Genomic DNA, 26,294 nt, shown 5'->3' with positions numbered 1-26,294 from the left:
AAGAAGAAACAAGACAAGATTTCCACTCTCTCTATACCAAATCAATATAGTACTTAGCTAGAGTAATGAGACAAGTAAAGGAGATCAAAGTGATACATATTGGAAAGGACGGGAATCAAAGCATCTTTATTTGTAGATTATATGATGGTATACCTAAATGATCTTCAAAATTCCACCAAGAAACTCCTACAGCAGATAAACACTTTCAGCCAGGCATCTGGATATAAAATTAACTCACTAACTCAAAATATTAGTAGCCATCCTATATACAAATGGCAGATGGACTGAGGGAAAAAAAATCAATGAAATAATGCCTTTCCCAATAGTCACAAATAATAGAAAATATCTTGGAGGTGATTCTAAGCAAGGAAAAGACTTATATGATAAACACTTTAAGACATTGCAACTCAAATGGCTGAGAAACACTTAAAGAAATGTTCAACATCCTTAACCATCAGAAAAATGTAAATCAAAACTACTTTGAGATTTCATCTTCTATCTGTCACAATGACTAAGATCAATAAAATACATGACAGTTCATGTTGGCAAGGATGTAGGATGTAGGATAACATCCATTGCTGTTGAGGCTATGAACTTGCACAGCCACTATGGAAATCAGTATGGTGATTGCTCAGGAATATGGGAATCAATCTACCTCAATATCTAGCTATATCACTCTAGGGCATATGCCCAAAGCATGCTCCATCCTACCACAAGAACACTTACTCACCTATGTTTATTGATGCTCTATTTTTATTTTTGGTTTTCGAGACAGGGTTTCTCTGTATTGTTTTGGAGATATTACTGCTCTATTAATAATAACCAGAAACTGGAAACATCCTAGATATCCCGCAACAAATGAATGGATGAAGAAAATGTAGTACATTCATACAATAGAGTATTACTCAGCTGTTGAAAAATGAATTATATAGGTAAATAGATGGAACTAGAAAGAATCATGCTGAGTGATATAACTCAGACCCAGAAAGACAAATATGTTGTGTATTTCTTGTACGTGGTCATTAGCTGTTAAGTCAATGACAACCAAGCTACAGTCTGTAAAATCACAGAAACTGGTTATGGAATAAGGGACTAGAAGAGACAGGTATATCTCCATAGGAAAGGCAATAAATAGTATTAATGGATTGGGGTTGGAGGCTGGAATGCAAGGATCAGCTGGAGAGGGGGATGAAAGAGATGAATAAGGCAGTTGAAGCTTCCTAAAATATATACATATCTGATCTAAATGATCTCACCAAATAATGCAGGAAGAGCAGCCCCAACAGAACATCTTTTGTCACCAAATGAAGCTTCCAGTACCAGGAATGGGTCACATCTAATTGACTTGTTGGCCAAAGGAATCTTATCGGAAGCCCTAAGCAATGCAGTCTGATGCTGAGCCATAGGTTGCTCTCCACAAAGTGACAGCATGATCCCATTGCTGAAGAAAAACATACACAACTCATTGAGCATGGAAAAGTCAAGCCAGTGCCTACATAGAGACTTCATCCCTATGATCTATATTCTTCAGTATAGGAAGGTACCCTACATGCTTCTAAAAGAGAAATGTAAATACCAGGCCAGCCACAAAACCCTTGGATCAACAATAGTGTCCTGCCTGTAAGATTTCATAATCATTATATCTTTCCCTAAGTTAAATTGTCCCATGTGTAGATACTGGTAAACAGACTTTTTCAGATAGGAGGATGGTAAGTCAGTGGATGTATTCTGTCCTACCTACAAGATTTGCTAGTGCAATGAACACAAAGCTTGTAGGAGTAACCAACCAATATCTGATTTTAATTAAGGACCAGTCCACAAGATAGAACTCATACCTGACACTGCTTGGTTGACCAAGAACCGAGCATAGATAGCCCAGAAGTTTAGGGTAAAACCAAATATACTGTTCTTCTAAAGTTATAAAATGACTCTAATAACATTCTTACATATTCATAGATCAATAACTTGCTCATCCATCATCACAGAAGCTTCCTCCTGCAGCAGATGGAAACAAATACAGAGACCAACAGCCAGACATTATGCAAAGAATGAGAGACTATGGAACAATCAACCATAAATAGGAAGTCTTCATCAAATACTGCCCTCCAGGTTTCAGAGAACCCTGTGGAAGAGGAGGCAGAAAGAATGTAAGAGCCAGAGGGGATGGAGGATGCCAGGAAAACAAGCTCTTCCACATCAACTGGACCAATGCAAATATGACCAATGAAAATTTACACAGCATGCACTGGGTCTGCACTTGTCGGCACCAGATGAGGGCCTAGGACACATGCCCCCATTCTAGCATAGATGCTGTCTCCTATGGTAACCCATTTTTTATTTAAATTAGAAACAAGCTTGTTGAGAGGAGGCTGGGAGTCCAGGGAAGCAGCTGTTCCTCCGGCAGCACCAGGTAAACAGGCCGGCTTCCTGGCCTGCATTCCAGTGCCTGCAGATCGCCTGGGAACTGCACAGAGCTCCCAAACCCGGCAGGAGCCAAGCACCCCAGATTCCAGATCTTCTCTCCCACCAACGAGACCAGGAAACAAGAGGAGGCTGGGAGTCCAGGGAAGCAGCTGTTCCTCCAGCAGTATCAGGTAAACAGGCCGGCTTCCCGGCCTGTGTTCCAATGCCTGCAGATCGCCTGGGAACTGCACAGAGCTCCCAATCCCGGCAGGAGCCAAGCACCCCAACCTCCAGATCTTCTCTCCCACCAACGAGACCAGGAAACAAGAGGAGGCTGGGAGTCCAGGAAAGCAGCTGTTCCTCCAGCAGTATCATGTAAGCAGGCCGGCTTCCCGGCCTGTGTTCCAGTGCCTGCAGATCGCCTGGGAACTGCACAGAGCTCCCAATCCCGGCTGGAGCCAAGCACCCCAGACTCCAGATCTTCTCTCCCACCAACGAGACCAGGAAACAAGAGGAGGCTGGGAGTCCAGGGAAGCAGCTGTTCCTCCGGCAGCATCAGGTAAACAGGCCGGCTTCCTGGCCTGTGTTCCAGTGCCTGCAGATCGCCTGGGAACTGCACAGAACTCCAAATCCCAGCAGGAGCCAAGCACCCCAGACTCCAGATCTTCTCTCCCACCAATGAGACCAGGAAATCAGAGGAGGCTGGGAGACCAGGGTAGTAGCTGTTCCGGATCAGGAACAACAGGACCCAGCATAGGGTCCAGGGGACCAGGTAGGAGGCTAAGCGCCCCAGATTCCTGTTCTTCTTCTCCACCCACGGGACCAGCATTTGGACAAGGAATAGAAGAACCACCAGATTATTGGACTTGCTAGCACCCACCAAAAGGGAACTCTGGTCCCCAGACCAGTTAGGGGCTCTTTCTGCACCCACTAGAAGAAGAGATGGGAAAGAGACAATACAAAAACACAGTCAGCAACAGAAAAACAAATATGACACGGCCAGATTCTAGAGACTCCACACCAGCAAGACCCCAACATTCTAATGCGAACGAAGCAGAAGAGAACGACCTTAAAAGCACTTTCATGAAAATGATAGAGGCCCTAAAAGAGGATATAGGAAAATCCCTCAAAGAAATGGAAGAAAAAACAAAGCAAAAAATGCAAGATTTGGAAGAAAAAGCAAACCAAAAAAGGCAGGAAATGGAAGAAGAAATGAAGCAAAAAATGCAAGAAATGGAAGAAAAAACAAAGCAAAAAATGCAAGAATTAGAAGAAGAAACATACCAAAAAAGGCAGGAAATGGAAGAAGAAACAAAGCAAAAAATGCAAGAAATGGTAGAAAAAACAAAGCAAAAAATGAAACAAGAAACAAACCAAAAAAGGCAGGAAATGGAAGAAGAAACAAAGCACAAAATGCGAGAAATGGAACACAAAGCACACCAAAAAATGGAAGAAAGAACAAACCAAAAAATTCATAAAAGGCAACAAACGGACGAAAAGATAAACAGAAAATTGCAAGAAGCAATGCAAACACTGCAAGGGTTGAAAACTGAAATAGAGACATTAAAAAAAAACACAATCTGAATAAAGGCAGAAAATAGAAAAGCTGGACAAACAGGCACTACCAATACAAGCATTACCAACAGAATAGAAGAGATAGAAGAGAGAATCTCAAGTGTTGAAGATACACTAGGAGAAATGGATTTATCAACCAAAGAAAACCTTAAATCCAACAAATCCTTAACACAAAACATCCAGGAAATATGGGACACCATGAAAAGACCAAACCTAAGAATAACAGGCATAGAAGAAGGAGAAGAAATCCAACTCAAAGGGGCAGAAGGCACATTCAACAAAATCATAGAAGAAAAGTTTCCCAACCTTAAGAAAGACATGCCAATGAAGGTACAAGAAGCCTACAGAACACCAAATAGAGTGGACTACAAAAAACATCCCCTCACCACATAATAATCAAGAACCGAAACATACAGAATAAAGAAAGAATATTAAGAGCAGCTAAGGAAAAAGGTCAAGTAACATATAAAGGCAGACCTATCAGAATTACACCTGATTTCTCCATGGAAACTCTGAAAGCCAGAAGGTCCTGGATAGATATTCTACCTACACTAAGAGACCATGGATGCCAGCCCAGACTATTATACCCGGCAAAGCTCTCAATCACTATAGACGGAGAAAACAAGATATTCCATGACAAAACTAGATTCAAGCAATATGTGTCCACTAACCCAGCCCTACAGAAAATTTTGGAAGGAAAACTCAAACCCAAGGAAGCTAACTACAACCAGAAAAACATAAGCATTAGAGAATCCCTCTCTACCAACAGCCAAAAGAACAAAGGGGTGAAATTCCACACATAATTCCAACAACAACAACAATCGCAAATCGAAGAAGGATGAGCAATCAATGGTCATTAATATCCCTCAATATTAATGGCCTTAACTCACCCATAAACAGACACAGACTAGCAGAATGGATTCGAAGACAGAACCCTTCCTTCTGCTGCATACAAGAAACACACCTCACCCTCAAAGACAGACATTACCTGAGAGTTAAAGGTTGGGGAAAAAATTTTCAATCAAATGGACCCAAGAAACAAGCAGGGGTAGCAATCCTAATATCTAACAAACTAGACTTTAAAATAAAATCAATCAAAAGAGATGAAGGAGGACATTACATACTCATCACAGGTGAAACCCACCAAGATGAAGTGTCTATCCTGAACATCTATGCCCCAAATACAAAGGCATCCACATTCGTTAAAGAAACATTATTAGAACTTAAACCTCAACTAAAGCCCCACACAGTTATAGTGGGAGATTTCAACACACCACTCTCACCACTAGACAGGAATACCAGACAGAAACTCAACAAAGAAGCAAAGGGTCTAATAGAAGTAATGACCCAACTGGGATTAACAGATATCTATAGAACATTTCATCCACATAAAAAAGAATATACCTTCTTCTCACCACCACATGGAACCTTCTCAAAAATCACCACATACTTGGCAACATATCAAACCTCAGCAGCTACAAAAAAATTGGAATAACTCCATGCATCTTATCAGACCACCATGCTTTAAAATTAGAATTCAACAACAACACAAATTGCAGAAAACCTACAAATTCATGGAAATTGAATAATGCTCAACTGCACCATCCCTGAGTCAAAGAGGAAATAAAAAAAGAAATTAAAGACTTCCTCGAATTCAATGAGAATGAAGACACAACATACCAAAACCTGTGGGACACTTTGAAAGCAGTGCTACGGGGGAAGTTCATAGCACTAAGTGCTCACATGAAGAAACAGGAGAACAGTTATACCAGAGAATTAACATCACAGCTGAAAGCTCTAGAACACAAAGAAGCAAACTCCCCCAGGAGGAGTAGACACCAGGAAATAATCAAATTGAGGGCTGAAATCAATAGAGTAGAAACCAGGAAAACAATACAAAGAATCAATGCAACGAAGAGTTGGTTCTTTGAGAAAATCAACAAGATAGACAAACCTTTGTCCAAACTTACCAAACAGCAGAAAGTGAACATGCACATTAACAAAATCAGAAATCAAAAGGGGGACATAACAACAGACTCTAAGGAAATCCAGAGAATCGTTAGGTCATACTTTGAAAACCTGTACTCCACAAAATTCGAAAATTTAAAGGAAATGGATGACTTCCTGGATAGCTATCACTTGCCAAAACTAAATCAAGAACACATAAAGAATTTAAATAGACCTATAACCCCTATGGAAATAGAAGCATTCATCAAAAGTCTCCCAACCAAAAAAAGTCCAGGTCCAGATGGCCTCAGTGCAGAATTCTACCAGAAATTCAAAGAACAGCTTATACCATTTCTTCTCAAATTGTTCCACACAATAGAAGCAGAAGGGTCTTTGCCAAACTCTTTCTATGAGGCTTCAATAACCTTGATCCTCAAGCCACACAAAGATACAACTAAGAAAGAGAACTTCAGACCAATATCCCTCATGAACATTGATGCAAAAATACTCAATAAAATACTGGCAAATCAGATCCAAGAACACATCAAAACGATCATTCACCACGATCAAGTAGGTTTCATCACAGGGATGCAGGGATGGTTCAACATACGAAAATCCATCAACATAATCCACCATAGAAACAAGCTGAAAAACAAAAATCACATGATCATCTCACTAGATGCTGAAAAAGCCTTTGACAAACTCCAACACCCCTTCATGATAAAGGTCTTGGAGAGATCTGGGATAACAGGGACATACTTAAATTAAAAGAAACAAGCTTGTTTTACATGTCAATCCCAGTTCCCCCTCCCTCCCCTCCTCCCCTGCCACTTACTTACTACCCCTCTATCCCATTCCCTTTCTTCTCCCCAGGGAGGGTGAGACCTTCCATGGGGGATCTTCAAAGTTGCTCATTGAAAATGAAATTTTATTTAGTTTTCTCCAAGGTAGTCTCACTGGGGAAACAAATTACTCTTAAGGGAGGTAACATGCCTAGCAGTAGCTGGCCAACAGAAATGAACTCAAAGGCCTCTTTGGAGGTTCCTTATCTCATTATGTTGTGTCAGAACTTTCTGTAAAATCTTATTTATTCTTATTTTTATTTTATTTTCTGTTTGAGGCCAGCCTAGTCTATATAGTGAGTTCCAGGAAAAAACAGACCACCATAGTGAGACCCAATTCCTTCCTCTAGCCCTCTCTGGTATCTCCTGGACTGGGAACTGCAGCAAGGTCGACTCCCAGAGGACCCAGCTATGAGCAGCCTGCTGAGAGAGCCTGCCTATGCCTGTCCCCACTCAGGGCAGAAGGCAGAGTTCAGAGGGCATAGTTCCCACCCACCAGGAGAGGGAGTGTCTGAGACCCATCTGCTCCCATCATGAGACCCATCAGTGAATTAGACCTGCATGCACCCACCAGAAGAGAACCTTGGACCTGTACTCACCAGGAAAGGAAGAGACCCCACCTGTTCCCACTGAAAGAAGGAATGGGAAGACTTCAAGAGTAAATTCAACAATAGAAAAAGCAATATGACACCACCAGAATCTAGGGATTCTACAACAGCAAGATCTGAACATCACAACACAGATGAAACAGAAGAGAATGACCTAAAAAACAAATTCATGAAGATGATAGAGACCCTAAAAGAAGAAATGAGAAAATCTTTTAAAGAAATGGAAGAGAAGACAAACCAAAAATTACAAGAAACAATTCAAACAGTGCAAGGGTTGAAAGCTGAAATAGAGACATTTAAAAAACACAGTCTGAAGGAATGCTGCTCCTAGAAAAGGTGAGTAAACGATCTGGAAATACAGATAAAAGCATAAACAACAGAATACAGGAGTTAGAAGACAGAATCTCAGGAGTTGAAAATACACTAGGGGAAAGAGATTCATCCACCAAACAAAATCTTAAGTGCAACAAATCTCTAACACAAAATATCCAGGAAATACGGACACCATGAAAAGGCCAAATTTAAGAATAATAGGTATAGAAGAAGGTGAAGAAAACCACCTCAAAAGGGCATAAAACATATTCAATGAAATCACAGAATAAAACTTTCCCAACCTAAAGAAAGACAAGCCAATGAAGGAAAAAGAACCCTACAGAACACCAAATAGAGTGGACCACAAAAGGAATCCCCTTGCCACATACTAGTAAAAACCCCAAACATACAGAATAAAGAAACAATATTAAGAGCAGCAAAGGAAAAAGGCCAAGTAACATACAAAGGCAAACCTATCAGAATCACACCTGACTTTTCCATGAAATCTCTGAAAGCCAGAAGGTCCTAGATAGATATTCTACCAACACTAAGCGACCACGGATGCCAGCCCAGACTACTATACCCAGCAAAACTTTCAATCACTATAGATGGAGAAAACAAGATATTCCATGACAAAACCAGATTTAAACAACACATATCTGCAAATCCAGCTCTACAGAAAGTAGTGAGAGGAAAACTTCAACCTAAGGAAGGTAACTATGTTCACAAAAACATAGGCAATAGATAATCCAACATTTATCAAAAGACAAAAGAAAAAGGGGCGTTAACTCTCAAACAATTACATCACCAACAACAAATCAAAAACAAACAAGAATTAACACTCAATGGTCCTTAATTTCACTCAGTATTAATGGTCTTGATTTGCCTATAAAAAGATACAGGCTAACAGAATGGATACGAAGACAGAATCCATCCTTCGGCTACATACAAGAAACATACCTCAATTGAAAAGACAGACATTACATCAGAGTAAAGTGTTGGGATAAGATTTTCCAATCAAATGGATACAAGAAACAAGCTGGTACAGCTATCCTAGTATCGAACAAAGTAGACTTCAAACTAAAATCAATCAAAAGAGATGAAGAAGGTTATTTCATATTCATCACAGGAAAACTCCATCAGGAAGAAGTCTCAATTCTGAACATCTATGCATGAAATACAAGGATGCCCACGTTCATAAAAGAAACATTACTAAAATTCAAATCACACATAAGACCTCACACAGTTATAGTGGGAGACTTCAACACCCCATTCTCACCACTAGACAGGACCACCAGAGAGAAACTCAACAAAGAAACAAAGGAAGTAACAGAAGTTATGACCCAATTGGGTTTAACAAACATCTATAAAACATTCCACCCAAACACAAGAGAATATAACTTCTTCTCAGTGCCACATGTGACCTTCTCTAAAATCGACCACAGACTTGGTAACATAGCAAATCTCAACATGTATAATAAAATTGGAATAACCCCTTATATCTTATCGAACCTCCATACTTTAAAGTTAGAATTCAATAACAACACAAATTGCAGAAGCCCTACAAACTCAATGGAAATTGAACAATGCACAATTGCACCATTCCTGGGTCAAGGAGAAAAATAAAGAAAGAAATTAAAGGCTTCCTAAAATTCAATTAAAATGAAGACACAACCTACCCAAACTTATGGGACAATTTGAAGGAAGTACTAAGAGGAAAGTTCATAGCACTAAGTGCACATATGAAAAAACTGGAGAACAGTCACACTAGGGAATTAACAGCACAAAGGATTTAACAGCACAAAAGCTCTAGAACAAAAAAGAGCAAACACATCCAGGAGGAGTAGACACCAGGAACTAATCAAATTGAGGGCTGAAATCAATAAAGTGGAAACAAAGAAAACAATACAAAGAATCAAAGTAACTAATGGTTCTTCAAAAAAAATCAACAAGGTAAACAAACATCTGTCCAAACTAACTGAAAGAAAGAGAGAAAACATGCAAATCAACAAAATCAGGAATGAAAAGGGAGACTTAACAACAGACACTGACGAAGTCCAGAGAATCTTTAGGCCATGCTTTGAAAACCTGTACTCCACAAAATTTGAAAATTTAAAGGAAATGGACAATTTTCTGGATGGATATCACCAAAATTAAATCAAGTGCAGATAAGCAATCTAAACAGACCTATAACCCCTAATGAAATAGAAGCAGTCATCAAAATCTCCCAACCAAAAAAAGCCCAGGTCCAGATGGCTTCAGTACAGAATTCTACCAGAAATTTAAAGAAGAGCTAATTCCAATACTCCCCAAAGTGTTCCACACAATAGAAGCAAGAGGCTTATCGCCAAACTCTTTCTACGAGGCTTCAATTACCTTGATACCCAAGTCACACAAAGACACAACTAAGAAAGAGAACTACAGACCTATCTCGCTCATGAACATTGATGTAAAAATACTCAATAAAATATTAGCAAAAGGAATCCAAGAACACATCAGAAAAATCATCCACTATGATCAAATAGGCATCATTCCAGGGATGCAGGGATGGTTCAACATATGAAAATCTATCAATGTAGTTCACCATATAAACAAACTATGAATGAAAAACCACATGATCATCTCACTTGATGCCGAAAATGCTTTCGACAAAATCCAGCACCACTACATGATAAAGGTTCTGGAGAGATCAGGGATAATAGGAACATACTTGAACATAATAAAAGCAATATACAGTAAACCAACGACTAGCATCAAACTAAATGGAGAGAAACTCAATGCATTTCCTTTAAAATGAGGAACAAGACAAGGCTGTCCAATCTCTCCATATCACTTCAATATTATACTTGAAATTCTAGCCAGAACCAAATGACAACAAAAGAAGATCAAGGGGATACAAATTGGAAAGAATGAAGTCAAAATTTACTACTTGCAGATGATATGATAGTTTACATAAGTGACCTGAAAAACTCTACCAGGGAACTCTCACAGCTGATAAACACCTTCACCAAAGTGGCGGGATACAAGGTTAACTCAAAAAAATCAGTAGCCTTATTATATACAGATGATAAATGGGCTGAGAAAGAAATCAGAGAAACATCACTCTTACAATAGCCCCAAACAACATAAAATATTTGGGGATAATGCTAACCAAACAATTGAAAGACCTGTACACCAAGAAATTTGAATCTTTAAAGAAAGAAATTAAAGAAGATACAAGAAAATGGAAAGATTTCCCATGCTCTTGTATTGGTAGGATCAACATAATAAAAATGGCAATCTTGCCAAAAGCAGTCTACAAATTCAATGCAATCCCTATCAAAATTCTGGCACAATTCTTCACAGGCCTTGAAAGAACAATAATCAACTTTATATGGAAAAACAAAAGGCCCAGGATAGCCAAAACAACCCTATACAATAAAGGAACTTCGGGAGGCATCACCATTCCTGACTTCAAGCTCTATTATAGAGCTATAGTCCTGAAAACAGCTTGGTAATGGCACAAAAATAGATACATAGACCAATGGAACCGAATTGAAAACCCTGATTTTAACCCACACACTTATAAACACTTGATTTTTGACAAAGAAACTAAAACTATATAATGAAAAAAAGAAAGCATCTTCAAAAAATGGAGTTGGCATAATTGGGTATTGGCATGCAGAAGACTGAAGATAGATACATGTCTATCGCCTTGTACAAAACTTACGTTCAAATGGATCAAGGATCTCAACATAAATCCAACTACACTAAAACTCTTGGAAGAGAAAGTGGAAGATACTCTTCAATGAGTTGGTACAGGAGACCACTTCCTGAACATGACACCAGTGGCACAGACACTGAGATCGACAATTAATAAATGGGACCTCCTGAAACTAAAAAGCTTCTGTAAGGCAAAGGACAGTCAACAAGACAAAAAGGCAGCCCACAGAGTGGGAAAAGATATTCATTAACCCCACATCTGACAGAGGTCTAATCTCCAAGATTTACAAAGAACTCAAGAAGCAAGCCTCCAAAACACCAAAGGATCCAATTAAAAGGTGGGGTACAGAACTCAATAGAGAATTCTCATAGAGTAGGCTAAAATGGCCAAGAGACACTTAAGAAAGTGCTCAAGACACAGGAAAGAGATCAGCGCCTCCAAGACCCCAACCCAGCAAGCCCAGCTTCAGGTGAGATTGGGTCCCTGGCTGGGACCACCCGCCCATCACCCATCCCCCTCCATCTTCGGGGCCGCTCCCGGCTTCCAGAAGAGCCGCCCACACAGGAAAGAGATCAGCTCCTCCAAGACCCCAACCCAGCGAGCCCAGCTTCAGGTGAGATCGGGTCTCTGGCCGGGACCACCTGCCCATCACCCATCCCCCTCCATCTTCGGGGCCGCTCCCGGCTTCCAGAAGAACCGCCCACACAGGCCCCTCCAAGACCCCAACCCAGCGAGCCCAGCTTCAGGTGAGATTGGGTCCCCGGCTGGGACCACCCGCCCATCACCCATCCCCTCCATCTTCGGGGCCGCTCCCGGCTTCCAGAAGAGCCGCCCACACAGGAAAGAGATCAGCCCCTCCAAGACTCCAACCCAGCGAGCCCAGCTTCAGGAAAGAGATCAGCCCCTCCAAGACCCCAACCCCAGCGAGGCCAGCTTCAGCTTCAGCTGCAGTAAGGAAGGAGACCAGTGGAAACAGAAAGCCCCCACCAGCACCCACTGGAAGAAGAGATGGGAAGAAGACAGAATAAGAGATCACTCAGCAATAGAAACACCAACACGACCCCACCAGAATCCAGGGATCCAACACCAGCAAGACCTGAAAAGCACTACATAGATGAAGAAGAGGAGACAGACCTTAAAAGTTATTTCATGAAGATGATGGAGAGCCTCAAAGAAGAAACGAGGAAATCCCTTAAAGAAATAGAAGAAAAAACAAACAAAAAAATCCATGAAATGGGGGAAAAAATTCAAGAAATAAACAAATCTCTCAAAGAATCTAAAGAGCACCAAGAAAAAACAACCAAGAAAATTAAGGAAACAGCTCAAACAGTTGAAGGATTGAAAGCTGAAATAGAAACGATAAAGAAAACACAGAATGAAGGGATGCTGGAAATAGAAAAGCTCGGTAAACGGTCTGGAATTACAGATGCAAGCATCACCAATAGAATACAAGAGATAGAAGAGAGAATCTCAGGTGTTGAAGACTCATTAGAGGACATAGCATCGTCAACCAAAGAAAATCTCAAAACCAACAAATCCTTAACACAAAATATTCAGGAAATATGGGACACCGTGAAGAAGCCAAACCTGAGAATAATAGGTATAGAAGAAGGTGAAGAACTTCAACTTGAAGGTACAGAAAACATATTCAACAAAATCATAGAAGAAAACTTCCCTAACCTAAAGAAAGATATGCCTATGAAAGTACAAGAATCTTACAGAACACCAAATAGGCTTGACCAGAAAAAGAAGTCACCTCGCCATATAATAATCAAAACATCAAACCTACAGAGCAAAGAGAAAATATTAAGAGCAGCTAAAGAAAAAGGCCAAGTAACATATAAAGGCAGACCTATCCGAATTACACCTGACTTCTCAATGGAAACGATGAAAGCCAGAAGATCCTGGTCAGATGTCCTACAAACGCTAAGGGAACAAGGATGCCAGCCCAGACTACTATATCCAGCAAAGCTCTCAATTACCATAGATGGAGAAAACAAAATATTCCATGACAAAGCCAGATTTAAACAATACGTATCCATGAATCCAGCTCTACAGAAAATGCTAGAAGGAAAACCTAGAGCCAAGGAAGATAACTACATTCACAAAGACACAGGCAATATAGAATCATACTTTACAAAACACTAAAAGAAAAAGGGAGGAGAAACTACTCAAAATAACTTCACTAACAATAAATCAAGCACAAACAAGGATCACCAATCAATGGTCATTAATATCCCTCAATGTCAATGGCCTCAACTTACCTATAAAAAGACACAGACTAGCAGAATGGATACGAAGACAGAACCCTTCCTTCTGCTGCATACAAGAAACACATCTCAACACCAAAGACAGACGTTATCTCAGAGTAAAGGGCTGGGAAAAGATCTTCCAATCAAACGGCCACAAGAAACAAGCGGGCGTAGCAATCCTAATATCTAACAAATTAGGCTTCAAATTAAAATCAATCAAAAGAGATGAAGAAGGGCACTTCATATTCATCAAAGGAAAAATACATCAAGACGAAGTCTCGATTTTAAATATCTATGCCCCAAATACAAAGGCACCTACATTCGTGAAAGAAACATTACTAAAGCTCAAAATGCACATAAAATCTCACACACTAATAGTAGGAGACTTCAACACTCCGCTCTCACCGCTAGATAGGACCTCCAGACAGAAACTTAACAAAGAAACAAAAGAATTAATAGAAGTTATGACCCAACTGGGTTTAACAGACATCTATAGAACATTCCACCCAAATACAAAGGGATATACCTTCTTCTCGGCACCACATGGAACCTTCTCTAAAATTGACCACATAATAGGAAACATAGCAAATCTCCACAGATACAAAAAAATTGGAATAACCCCCTGCATCTTATCAGACCACCATGCATTAACATAAGAATTCAACAATAACACAAATCGCAGAAACCCTACAAACTCATGGAGATTGAACAATGCACAATTGCACCATCCCTGGGTAAAGGAACAAATAAAAAAAGAAATTAAAGACTTCCTCGATTTCAATGAGAATAAAGACACAACATACACAAACTTATGGGACACTTTGAAAGCAGTGCTGAGAGGAAAGTTTATAGCACTAAGTGCCCACATGAAAAAACTGGAGAACAGTCATACTAGAGAATTAATAGCACAGCTGAATGTTCTAGAACAAAAAGAAGCAAACTCCCCCAGGAGGAGCAGACGCCAGGAAATAATCAAATTGAGGGCTGAAATCAATCAAGTAGAAACCAGGAAAACATTGAGAAGAATCAATGAAACAAAGAGTTGGTTCTTTGAGAAAATCAACAAAATAGACAAACCTCTGTCCAAACTAACCAAAAGACAGAGAGAGAACATGCTAATTAACAAAATCAGGGATGAGAAAGGGGACATAACAACGGACTCTGAGGAAATCAAGAGAATCATCAGGGCATACTTTGAAAATCTGTACTCCACAAAATTTGAAAATTTAAAGGAAATGGACAATTTCTTGGATAGATATCACTTGCCAAAACTAAACCAAGAACAGATAAATAATCTAAACAGACCTATAACCCCTAATGAAATAGAAGCAGTCATCAAAAGTCTCCCAAACAAAAAAAGCCCAGGCCCAGATGGCTTCAGTGCAGAATTCTACCAGAAATTCAAAGAAGAGCTCATTCCAATACTCGTCAAAGTATTCCACACTATAGAAGCAGGAGGCTCACTGCCAAACTCTTTCTACGAGGCTACAATTACCTTGATACCCAAGCCACACAAAGACACAACTAAGAAAGAGAACTATAGACCAATTTCCCTCATGAACATTGATGCAAAAATACTCAATAAAATACTCGCAAACCGGATTCAAAAACACATCAGAAAAATCATCCACCATGATCAAGTAGGATTCATCCCAGGAATGCAGGGATGGTTCAACATTAGAAAATCTATCAATGTAATCCACCATATTAACAATCTGCGAAAGAAAAACCACATGATCATCTCGCTAGATGCTGAAAAAGCCTTTGACAAAATCCAGCACCCCTTCATGATAAAGGTCCTAGAGAGATCAGGGATAACAGGAACGTACCTGAATATAATAAAAGCAATATACAGTAAACCAACAGCCTAGATGCCCCTCAACTGAAGAGTGGATAGAGAAAATGTGGTACATTTACACAATGGAGTATTACTCAGCAGAAAAAAACAATGGAATCTTGAAATTCGCAGGGAAATGGATAGCACTGGAAGAAACCATCCTGAGTGAGGTAACCCAGTGGTAAAAAGATAAACATGGTATGTACTCACTCATGTATGGATTTTAGATATGGATCAGGATAGGGCCAGTCTGCACTTCCACAGATAGAGAGTCTGGGAAACAGGAAAGAACCTAAAAGATATGCATATATACATAGTACCCAAGAGAAGAGGATGGAGACAAGATCCTCTGAATGGATGGGGAACAGGGCGAGGGGGGGGTAGTGGGACCTGGGAAGAATAGAGGGGGTAAAGAGGAAGGGAGTTGGTCATGGGGGAACAGGAAGTTGAGGGGGTGGGGGTAGAATAGGGGGAAGAGGGAATCATAGGATCGAAGACAGATCAGGCACCAGAGTGACCTCGAGTGATCTAAAGGTATAACATCAATTGGCAAGCTAAGCAATAGTGGAAGGACCACCTCGAATGCCCATTCCTGATAATGAACTTGATGTCTATAACTATCCGGGAGCCTTCATCCTGGCAAACACACATCTAAGCACTGAACTGAACCCAAGGAACCCAGTGACAGAGAGAGAGGAATGATGAGCAAATTGGCAAAGAATGGGCTGGCAAAACCAGCAGAGACAGCTGATCTGAACAGGGGAGTGCTCTTGGACCCCAGACCGACAGTGGGGAGGCCAGAATGGGACTGATCTGGACCCCCCAAATGTGAGTGTCAGTGAGAAGGCCTGGACAACCTATGGGGCTCTGAGCTGTGGATCAGTGTCTATCCCTGGTATACAAACAGTCTTCATGTGCCTATAGCACAAAGAGAGATGCTCTCTCAGCCTGGACTCTTAGGGGAGTGCCTTGACCCTACCAAGAGTAAAATGATAGACTCTAGACATCCCCTATGTGGAAGTATGTGGCAATAGGGTGGGAGGGAGGGTGGAAGGGGAGTGCGGGAGGAGGGGAGGGAGAGGGAACTGGGATTGACATGTAAAACAAGCTATTTAAAATTTAAAAAAAAAACTAAAAAAAAAAAAAAAAAGAAAGTGCTCAACATCCTTAGCCATCCAGGAAATGCAAATCAAAATAACTTTGAGATACCATCTTACTCCTGTCAGAATAGCTAAAGTCAAAAACACTGAAGATAATTTATGCTGGAGAGGATATGGAAAGAGGGGAACACTCCTCCATTACTGGTGGGAGTACCAACTCATACAGCCACTTTGGAAATTAGTATGGAGATTCCTCAGGAAAATGGGAATCAATCTACCACAAGACCCAGCGGTTCCACTCTTGGGCATATATCCAAAAGATGCAAATTCATACAAAAAGGACATCTGCTCCACTATGTTCATAGCAGCATTATTTGTAATAGCCAGAACCTGGAAGCAACCTAGATGCCCCTCAAATGAGGAATGGATGGAGAAAATGTGGCACATGTACATAATGGAGTACTACTCAGTGGAAAACAATGGAATCTTGAAATTCACAGGTAAATGGATAGCACTGGAAAAAACCATCCTGAGTGAGGTAACCCAGTCACAAAAAGACAAACATGGTATGTACTCACTCATATATGGAGTTTAGACATGGATCAGGATAGTTCCAGTCTGCACTTCCACTGGCAGAGAGTCTGGGAAACAGGAAATAACCTGAGAGATATGCATGGTACCCCAGAGAAGAGGAATGAGGCAAGATCTTCTGAACAGATGGGGAACACGGCGAGGTGTGGAGGGGAGTGGGAGCTGGGAAAAAGAGAGGGGGAGAAAAGGAAGAGAGAGTAGGTCATGGAAGAACAGGAAGGTTGAGTGGGAGCGGGGGGAAGAGGGAATCATAGGTTAGAAGACAGATCAGGCACCAGTGTGACCTCTAGTGATTTAAAGGGATGACATCAACTGGCAAGCTAAGCAATAGTGGAGAGATCATCTCGAATGCCCATTCCTGATAATGAACTTGATGTCCATAACCATCCTGGAGCCTTCATCCAGTAACTGATGGAAACAGAGGCAAACCCCCATAGTTCAACTCTGAACTGAACCCATGGAACCCAGTGACAGAGAGAGAGGAGCAATGAGCAAATTGGCAAAGAATGGGCTGGCAAAACCAGCAGAGACAGCTGATCTGAACAGGGGAGAGCTCTTGGACACCAGACCAATAGCTGGGAGGCCAGCATGGGACTGATTCAGACCCCCAGAGTGTGGGGGTCAGTGAGAAGGCCTCGGCAACCTATGGGACCCTGGGCAGTGGATCAGTGTTTATCCCTGTCATGCAGATGAACTTCGTGTGTCCATAACACAAAGGGGGATGCTTTCTCAGCTTGGACTCTTAGGGGGAGTGCTTGAGTGAGATGACAGACTCTGGATATCCCCTATGTGGAAGGAAGTGGCAATAGGGTGGGAGGCTGGGGGGGATGTTGGGGGGTGAGGGAGGGGGGAGGGAGAGGGAACTGGGATTGACATGTGAAGCAAGCTATTTAAGATTAAAATAATAAAAGAAAAACAAAAAAAGTGGAGAGGCTACCTTAAATGCCCTTCCTTATAATGTGATTGATGACTTCCTTGGGTGCCATCCTAGAGCCTCCATCCAGTGACTTAAGGAAGCAGAGGCAGACACCCACAGCTAAACACTGAACTGAACTCCTGGAACCCAGTTACAGAGTGGGAGGAGTGATGGGCAAAGTGGTTATGACTTGGTGGGTGAAACCCACAGAAACAGCTGGCCTGAACAAGTGAGAGTTCATAGACACCAGTCTGATAGCTGAGAGGCCAGCATGGGACTGATCCAGACCTCCTGAATGTGGGTGTCAGTGAGGAGCCCTCAGCATCGTTTCAGGCTTCAGGCAATAAATCAGCATTTAGCCCTGTCTTCCAGATGGACTTTGGGAGCCCATTCCCCATGGAAGGATGCTGTCTCTGCCTGGACACATGGGGGAGGGCCTAGGCCCTTCCCCAGATCATATGACAAACTTTCCAGATACCCCAAGAAGGGTCTCACCCTCCTTGGAGAGTGAAGTGGGGATTGGGGGAAGAGTTGGGGGAGGGTTGAAGGGGAAGAGAGAGGAGGGAATGGAGAGGGAGCTAGGATTGACATGTGAAGCAAACTTGTTTCTAATTTAAATTGAATTTTAAAAATACCAAAGGAAAAGCAAAAGGGAAGGAAGGAAGGAAGAAAGAAAGGAAGGAAGATCAATCCAAGTCTAACTGATCATTTGTAGGACTTGAAATGCAAAATTATAGAACTAGAGAACAAATCAGTGGTTGTAAGAAGTCAGGGATAGTATGAAGTAAGGGAAATGATTTAAGTATAATGGGGCCTTGGGTAGTAGATAAGTATTTATCCTTGGGTAGTAGATAAGTATTTATCCTTGTGCCCATCCCACAATGAGGGATGCTCTTTCAACCTGAACTCTTCAGAGAGAGCCTAGGCCCTGCCCTGAATGAAATGACAGACTCTGGAGATCCTCCATGAGGGCCTCACCCTCCTTGTGGATCTGAGTGGGGATTGGGTGGGGGGCTGGGAGGCCTGTTGGGGATGTGGGGGAGGAGGGGAAGGAGAAGTAGCTGGGATTAACATGTGAAGCAAGCTTGTTTCTAATTTAAATAAAAAATGAAAAAAAATAAGTTAGATTAAAAAAATATAAAGGGAACTTTTGGACATTACTTGGAAAATATTACATAAATCCTACTGGATGGTTCTCATAGACCTGGAACATGCTATACATGTTACTAGATAAGAAAAGTAATCATTAGCCTTGCCTAGCTATGACTCCAGTGTGCTAAAATAATGACTGACCTAACAAGACATGCCCACTAGTACAATAGTGACATAAATGGGAGTAACTAAGCACTTTTTCCCTGGATTTCAATATAGCACTGCATACATCCAGCATGGTGGTCAATGCCTCTTATCCCAAAACTTATGAATTGGAGGAAGGAGGAACATAAGTTCAAGGAACTGCTCAAATACATAACAAGTTCAAGAAGGGAGGGAGGGAGGGAGGGAGGGAGGGAGGGAGGGAGGGAGGGAGGGAGGGAGGGAGGAGGAGAGAAAGGGAGGGGAGGGGAGGGGAGGGAGGGGAAGGGAAGGGAAGGGAAGGAACTACTGACAGATGGATTTCTACATCTTTATGCTCACTTCTACCTCTGTTCCCGTTTTCTCTTCTGCACTGGTTGCCTTTCTGTTGTACAATAAAAACCATAACCAAAAGCAGTTTGTGGAGAAAAGGGTTTGTTCCTCTAACAGCTTACAGCTTATAGTTTACAGTTCATCATGAAGGGAAGTCGGTGCAGAAACCCAAGGAGTAAATCTGGAAGAAAAGAATTGAAGCTGAGGCCATAGCAGAGTGTTGCTCACGGGCTTGTTCCCAATAGCTTGCTCAACCTGCTTTCTGATGCACTCCAGGACCATCTGTCTGTGTGGCACTGTTCTGATAGACTAAGCCCTCCAGGCTCAAGAATTAAATGGAAAGGCCCAACAGACTTGATTACAATCTGATAAAGGTTTCATCTCAGTTCAACTACCTGTTCCCGGATGATTCTAGTTTGTGTCAATTTAACAAAAAAATAACGAAGACATCTTCTATCTCCAGTGATATCCTCTGTGACATTTCTAGTCTAATACTTAGTGTCTTCTCCTTTTTACTCAATCTAGTTAGCTCAAAATGTATTATACCCAGGATTCATGGAACCTTCCACTCAGCTAGATGAGTGAGGATAGCTGTCTTTTCAAGTCCAGCACTACGTGTCATGGATACATCATCTGTCAGGCTGCCATTTCTTTCACTAGTCCTATAACCCCAAAATCCATCCCATTTCTTTCCTACCAAATTTACCATCTTACCCACTGAGTACCTGAGTTCAGGTTTTCTCCTTTCCACTTGATATAAAATCCCTCTATCCCAAGTAGAGACAGACTGACCTTCCTGGTCAGCCAATTCTGGGAGAGCTGCCATATCAACCTCACTGGTTGCAGAGAAGTCAAAAGAAGCCCCATATGGGAATGTTACACCCTTGCAATGCATTCATCAAGTTCCATTTTCTTTATCAATGAGGGCTTCTCAATTTATCACTTCCTTTGTGCCAATTTCCAGAACTCAGAAAGGGTTTTGGAAATCTCATCTAATTTCCCTATTTGTTTTCGTGGAAAAGATGTGCCAATTTCTTCAGTTGGACCTTTCATGCACAATTAATTTGTAACTATCTATGACTTCTTCATTGTACATGCCATATTGACCCTACTATTTCTCCATTTTTACCTTTTTAATGTCTCCTGTCTTCAGTTCCTGTTATCAGCTTCTTATTGCAGTTCTCTGGAAATGCTGAAATAAAGAAAACACGTTATAGAAGGATGGAATACTATAATTGTAATGGCATGAAAATTATCTGAAGATAGAGAATGTGGACACTTTAAAGGAGATTCTCCTGGGTATGATTGTGGGTGACTTCTTTCTCATTTTATGCAATTGGATAATCATTATTGTTAAATGATGGGCACCGGGCTTCTTTCACCAATAACCTGAAGATATGGAGTGGAGAATAGGATTCTAAGACAGAAAGTAGCTGTATAATTGCATAGTTGGTCAGAGAAAGAACATGAAGAGGGAGCACACTTGAGAATGGCCTACAAATCAGCTAGTTCAAGGGTAACTCAGTACATGTGTTGATATAACTAAGTGGAAGCCCATGAGAAGCCAATCAGGCAGGCACAGAAAAATGAGAATCAGAGGCAGTGACAGCAGAACCCATAAAGCACAGCCTGGGAGGAGGCTGTCACACTACAGGTTAAGATATGTTTGGCCTTTCCTTGCAGGTTAGCTATATTCTGTTACCTGATTTCAAAACCCAGTGCTACAATTAACTCTTCTCTAAGACCTAGCACAGTCAACATCCTGAGTACAGTTTGACTTCCATGGAGCTTTCTTTGAGACCCAAATTAACTGGCTACAGAATACCATTAGTCCATCTGTGTCTTGGTGAAATCCAGCACAAGGACAATAGGGGACAAATGTGACTCTGGAGAAGTTCTGGATTCAGGAAGAGCCGGCAGGCAGCTGTGCCAGCCATCAGTAACTGACCAAAGACCTCAGTGATTAAAATATCAGTGAAACAGAAAGAGAAGTAAGAACCACTACTGGAGGCCAGAAAAATAGTTTAGGGGAGAAAGTACTGACTGCCAAGCCTGAGGACCTGAGTTCAATCCCCAGAATCTACATGGTGTAAAGAGACAACTGACTCCTGTATCTGACCTCCACACACATTCATCCATGCAACTACCCTCCACAGACAGACAGACAGACAGATGATAGTTTTTTTTTTTTATTGAGGAGTCATTACATGGAGGGAATTGGCAGGATGATGTGTCAGACGTGAGATGAAGAAAGGCTGGGAATCAGGAATGATGCTAGAGTTTTATGCCAGGTGTATAAGAAGATGATAGTCATAAATAGAAGGCAGGAAAACAGAGAGGGATGTCTCCAGCTGGGGAATGACGTAACTGATGAGTTTATTTAGACAGGCTGGTTTTAGTGAGGGTGAAACACATGTTGGAAATATACATCAAGCCAATGAAGAGGTAGATGCCAACTCTCAGGAAGAGAGAGAATTAAAAATATTTCTGTCCTGGATATGGACCAACAGTGGGGTGGGGACCTTGATCCCTGGGTGGTCTCTCTGGGAGAAAGAACAGGGCTGCAAGAGTGTAGTCTAGGAGCGCCCACATCTGGGAAGTGAGGCAGATGTGGTAGAGGGGGAGCCTCGTGTTCCTAAGCAAAAGCACATTTGGAGTCTTCTGTGTAGCTTCTAAAATTGCAATAACCCGACTTCAACCCAGACATGTGTTATTAGAAATTTCTAAGGATAGGCTCAGGAATGAATATTACAGTAAGTTCCCCTCCTTTAAGATTACATATATTTATTGGGGGATGGCTCAAGTTGGAAGATTGGGGAACAGCTTTTGGGAGTCTGTTCTCTGCTTCTACCACATGAGTCCTGGGGATCGTACTCAGGTCTTCAGTCTTGGCAACAAATGCCGTCACCTTCTGAGTCACCTCTCCAGCCCCTGGTTTTGGTTTAGGGCTGGGTATATTTGGTTTGTTTTTTTGAAACAAGATCTCATGGAGCCAAGCTGGTTTCTACAGAGCCAAGCTTACCCTGGAATTCCTCGACTTCTATATCTATCTAAGGAGTGCCAGAATGGCAGGCAAATTTGAGTATGGCCTGCCATGTGTGTTTGTTGCTGCTTTATTTAATTTTTATTTTATTATTATTATTATTGTGTGTGTGTAAGTGTGTTTGTTTACACATGCCAACATGTGCATGTAGAAGTCAGCAAACAGCTTTCAGGAGTCAGTCTCTCCTTCCATAGTGGGATTCAGTGTTCTGGTTTGGTTTCCTTTGCTGTGATAAATACCATGATCAAAAACAATTTATTTCAGCTTTTCAGTTTTAGTTCATCATGAAGGGAAGCTAAGACAGACTGAAACAGAGACCTTGTGGGGGTTGCTGCTTACTACCTTACTCTTCACAACTTGTTTATCCTGCTTTCTTAAACAACCCAGGACCATCTGCTCAGATGTGGCATCACCCAGAGCAAGTGGAGTACCCTCCCCCAATAATCATTAATCAAGAAAATGCCCCTACAGGCTTGCCACTTGTAAAATATTACTTAAAGATGTGTTACATTTGTTTGTGCTGTGGGACATTTGTTTAATGATGCAAAGATGTGCTGCATTCTTTTATGTTGCATTTGTTTAACTCTGTGAAGCTGTGTTACTTTGCCTGTCTAAACCTGATTGTCTAATAAAGAGCTTAATGACCAATAAATAGCTAGGCAGGAGAGAAATAGGCAGGGCTACCAGGCAGAGAGAATAAATAGGAGAATAAATCTAGGCAGAGAGATCGAGAGCAAGAAAAGAAGAGACCAGACATGGAGTAAGATGGAGTATGATAGAAAGAAAAGACATACAGCCACAGAGAAATGTAAAAGCCCAGAGGAAAAAGGTAGATGGGATAATTTAAGAAAATCTGGGAAGAAACAAGCCAAGCTAAGCCTGGGCATTCATAGAAAGAATAAGCCTCTGTGTGTGTTTATTTGGGAGCTGGGTAGTGGGCCCCCCAAAAAAGTAAAAAAAAAAGTAAAAAAAAAAAATCAACCAACTACACCTACAGACCAATCTACTGGAGGCATTTTCTTAATTGAGGTTCCCTCTTCCCGTGTAATTTTAGCTTGTGTCAAGTTTACAAAAAACAAACCAGGGCATGCGGGGATCACATTCTGCCAGATTTGCAAACAGGTACTTTACCTTGCTAAGCCATCTTGCTGGGAATGAGTTCCTCTTTTGACAAGCTTCCTCAGGAAATATCTAATGCTTAATAGGGTAATCGATAACAACCTCAGAAGGAACAGGGTGAGTAGACAGGAAAAGCCTGGGAAGTCAGTGACTGAAGCATTAGAAATAGGTGAAAGAGCTCTCAGTTTGGAATAGAGAGATATTTAAGGGGTGAAGTCAGAGTCAAAGAAAGTAGAAAGTGAAACTCCATGTGAATGATGGCAGGAGGGTTGGTGACTGGAGACGAACTTGCCAGATCCTGTCTCTCCTGATGCAAATTGTTCCATCAGGGCAAAGCACAGCCTGGCTACTTATTATTTCTTCCATCTTGTTAGCACATTCCTGGTGGTATATGGGCTCTGTATGAGGAGTTACTGCATAAATGGGACCCAGCTCACAAGTGGAGGGGCTGACCCTAGGAAGAAGGTTGGTCATCTCTTCTCATGCTAGGAGAAAATAAAATGGATACATGGAAATGTTTTCAAGTACTGGTACGAAGAAGGTTGGCACTTAATAGATGGCACCCCTCAGCTGTCTACACTAAAAGGGTACTAGGACACTACTAGAATTAGTGTCAAACATATTCCTTTAAATGAGCCTGCTTCGCTTGGGCATTTTACATTACTATTTTGTTTTTTATGACTTTATTATTTCATTTTAGACAGCATCTTGCTATGAAGCCCAGGCTACCCTCTTCTATATTATCCTCCTGCCCCCGCATCCCATGTGCTGTGATTACAGGCATAAACCCCCACGCTCCATGGCCAGCTTCACTTTTTCACAAACAAAAAAACTTGGTTTCACACCGGGCAGTGGTTGTGCACACCTTTAATTCTAGCACTTGGGAGGCAGAGGCAGGCTAATCTCTGTGAGTTCAAGAGCAGTCTGGTCTACAAGAGCTAATTCCAGGACAGCCTCCAAAGTTACACAGAGAAACTCCCTCTAACTCTCTATGGCTACTCCCTGTCAACTAGTGGCTGGTTCTGCCCCTTGACCCAAGGTTGATTTTATTTAATTGATGCAACATCAGGATTCACAGTATGATCAAATATCCTGCAACAATTATATATAGACTCTAGCTGCAGGCTGCATTGCTTATGAAACCTAGGTCTGGAACAGAGGCTCTGCACTATGATAGAGGTTGAAAAACACCATTGTTGATACGTTTGGTAAATGACCATATCAAGAACCATTTGTATGTTGTAGAAATTCTACAGCATACACACCAGCATGCTAAAATAGAAAGAACTGAGGTGCATCATACACACAAGTGTTCTAAAATAGAAATACCTGAGTTGCAACATACACACATGTGCTAAAATAAAAATAACTGAGGTTTGGCAAAGCTTAACCAGGCTTGTGGCTGGCTTACCTTTAACAAGAATTATGGCCATATAAAAAGCCTAGAATTCTGGGAACGAAACGCTAACTTTCTAACTGGATAGAACATGCACAGAACAGAAGCAAGGGCTGGAAAATGACAAAGTCTCACTGAATGACATGAGACATGGACACAGAGAAATGGAGAATTAAAACATACCTCCCATGACAGAGGTCTGAAGAGAGAGCCGCCCCCTCCCCAGCAACACTGGTCCCGGGCTGTGATGTTGAGTCTCAAGGTAGCCAAGGACTAATTCACAAAAGGCCACACATCTTCCTACTGGGAAAATCCATGGCAAGCACATTAGATTTTGACCAGAAATTAAAATTGCTCCCACTCAGTTCCCAGTTACATTCATTTCTGCAACTACTTTCCTACCTCTACTGTTTTGTGGAAGTAGGAATTAGCTCTGTCTGTTTCTTACTCATCCCCTTGTGGACTTGAAGGAAGGAAGTTCTGCTGGGCTTCCCATGCCAGGCTGCAGAATATCATTGCAGGGAAGTCAAGGCAGGAACTCGAAGAGGCTGGTCACAGCTGCAGCCAAGAGCAGAGAGGATGAGTGTGTGCTTACTACTCAGTTCCCTTTCCCCACTTAGTACAGTTCAGGATCTGCCTCAGAGAATGCTGTTGCCTCCAGTCAGTGGGTCTCGCCACATCGACCTGCATGTTCAAGACAACAGCTCACAGACTGCTCAATGGGCCAACTAGTTGTAAACAGTCCATCATTGAGGGTCTTCTGAGGGAATTCTAGATTATGTCAAGTTTAATGTTAAAACTAACCATTACATCCATTTTGAAATGGGTTCTCCCTACCTTCCAGCATGTGAGGGCACAGTAGGAAAACAAGCCACATTTCTTTTGGTTGCTGGATTTCAGACACAGTCCTATGTGTCCCAGGCTAGCCCTTAACTATGTTGTTCAGGTTGATCCTCCTTCTTCCATGTCCAAAATACCAGGATTCCAGGCACCATGCTCCTCCGTTCATGTGGTTTTGGGGATC

The 26,294-nt window shown here is 41.6% G+C and overlaps 1 long non-coding RNA gene across 1 annotated transcript in view; it reads right to left on the bottom strand.

The window, feature by feature from the left end:
- LOC110340337 overlaps positions 1-25,827 on the bottom strand; it is a 50,176-nt gene extending 24,349 nt beyond the window's left edge. The window contains exons 1-3 of the long non-coding RNA XR_002382132.2: positions 25,673-25,827; positions 25,454-25,573; positions 20,842-20,904 (exon numbers count right to left, since the gene is read on the bottom strand). This is a non-coding gene — a long non-coding RNA (uncharacterized LOC110340337). The remainder of the gene's footprint in view (positions 1-20,841; positions 20,905-25,453; positions 25,574-25,672) is intronic.
- Between the last annotated feature and the right edge of the window lie 467 nt (positions 25,828-26,294).

This window comes from Mesocricetus auratus, unplaced genomic scaffold (assembly GCF_017639785.1).
Source record: "Mesocricetus auratus isolate SY011 unplaced genomic scaffold, BCM_Maur_2.0 Super-Scaffold_6730, whole genome shotgun sequence".
NCBI lineage: Eukaryota > Metazoa > Chordata > Mammalia > Rodentia > Cricetidae > Mesocricetus > Mesocricetus auratus.
The sequence above is the reverse complement of the archived record's forward strand: the minus strand, read 5'-3'. Positions and strand labels throughout refer to the sequence as shown.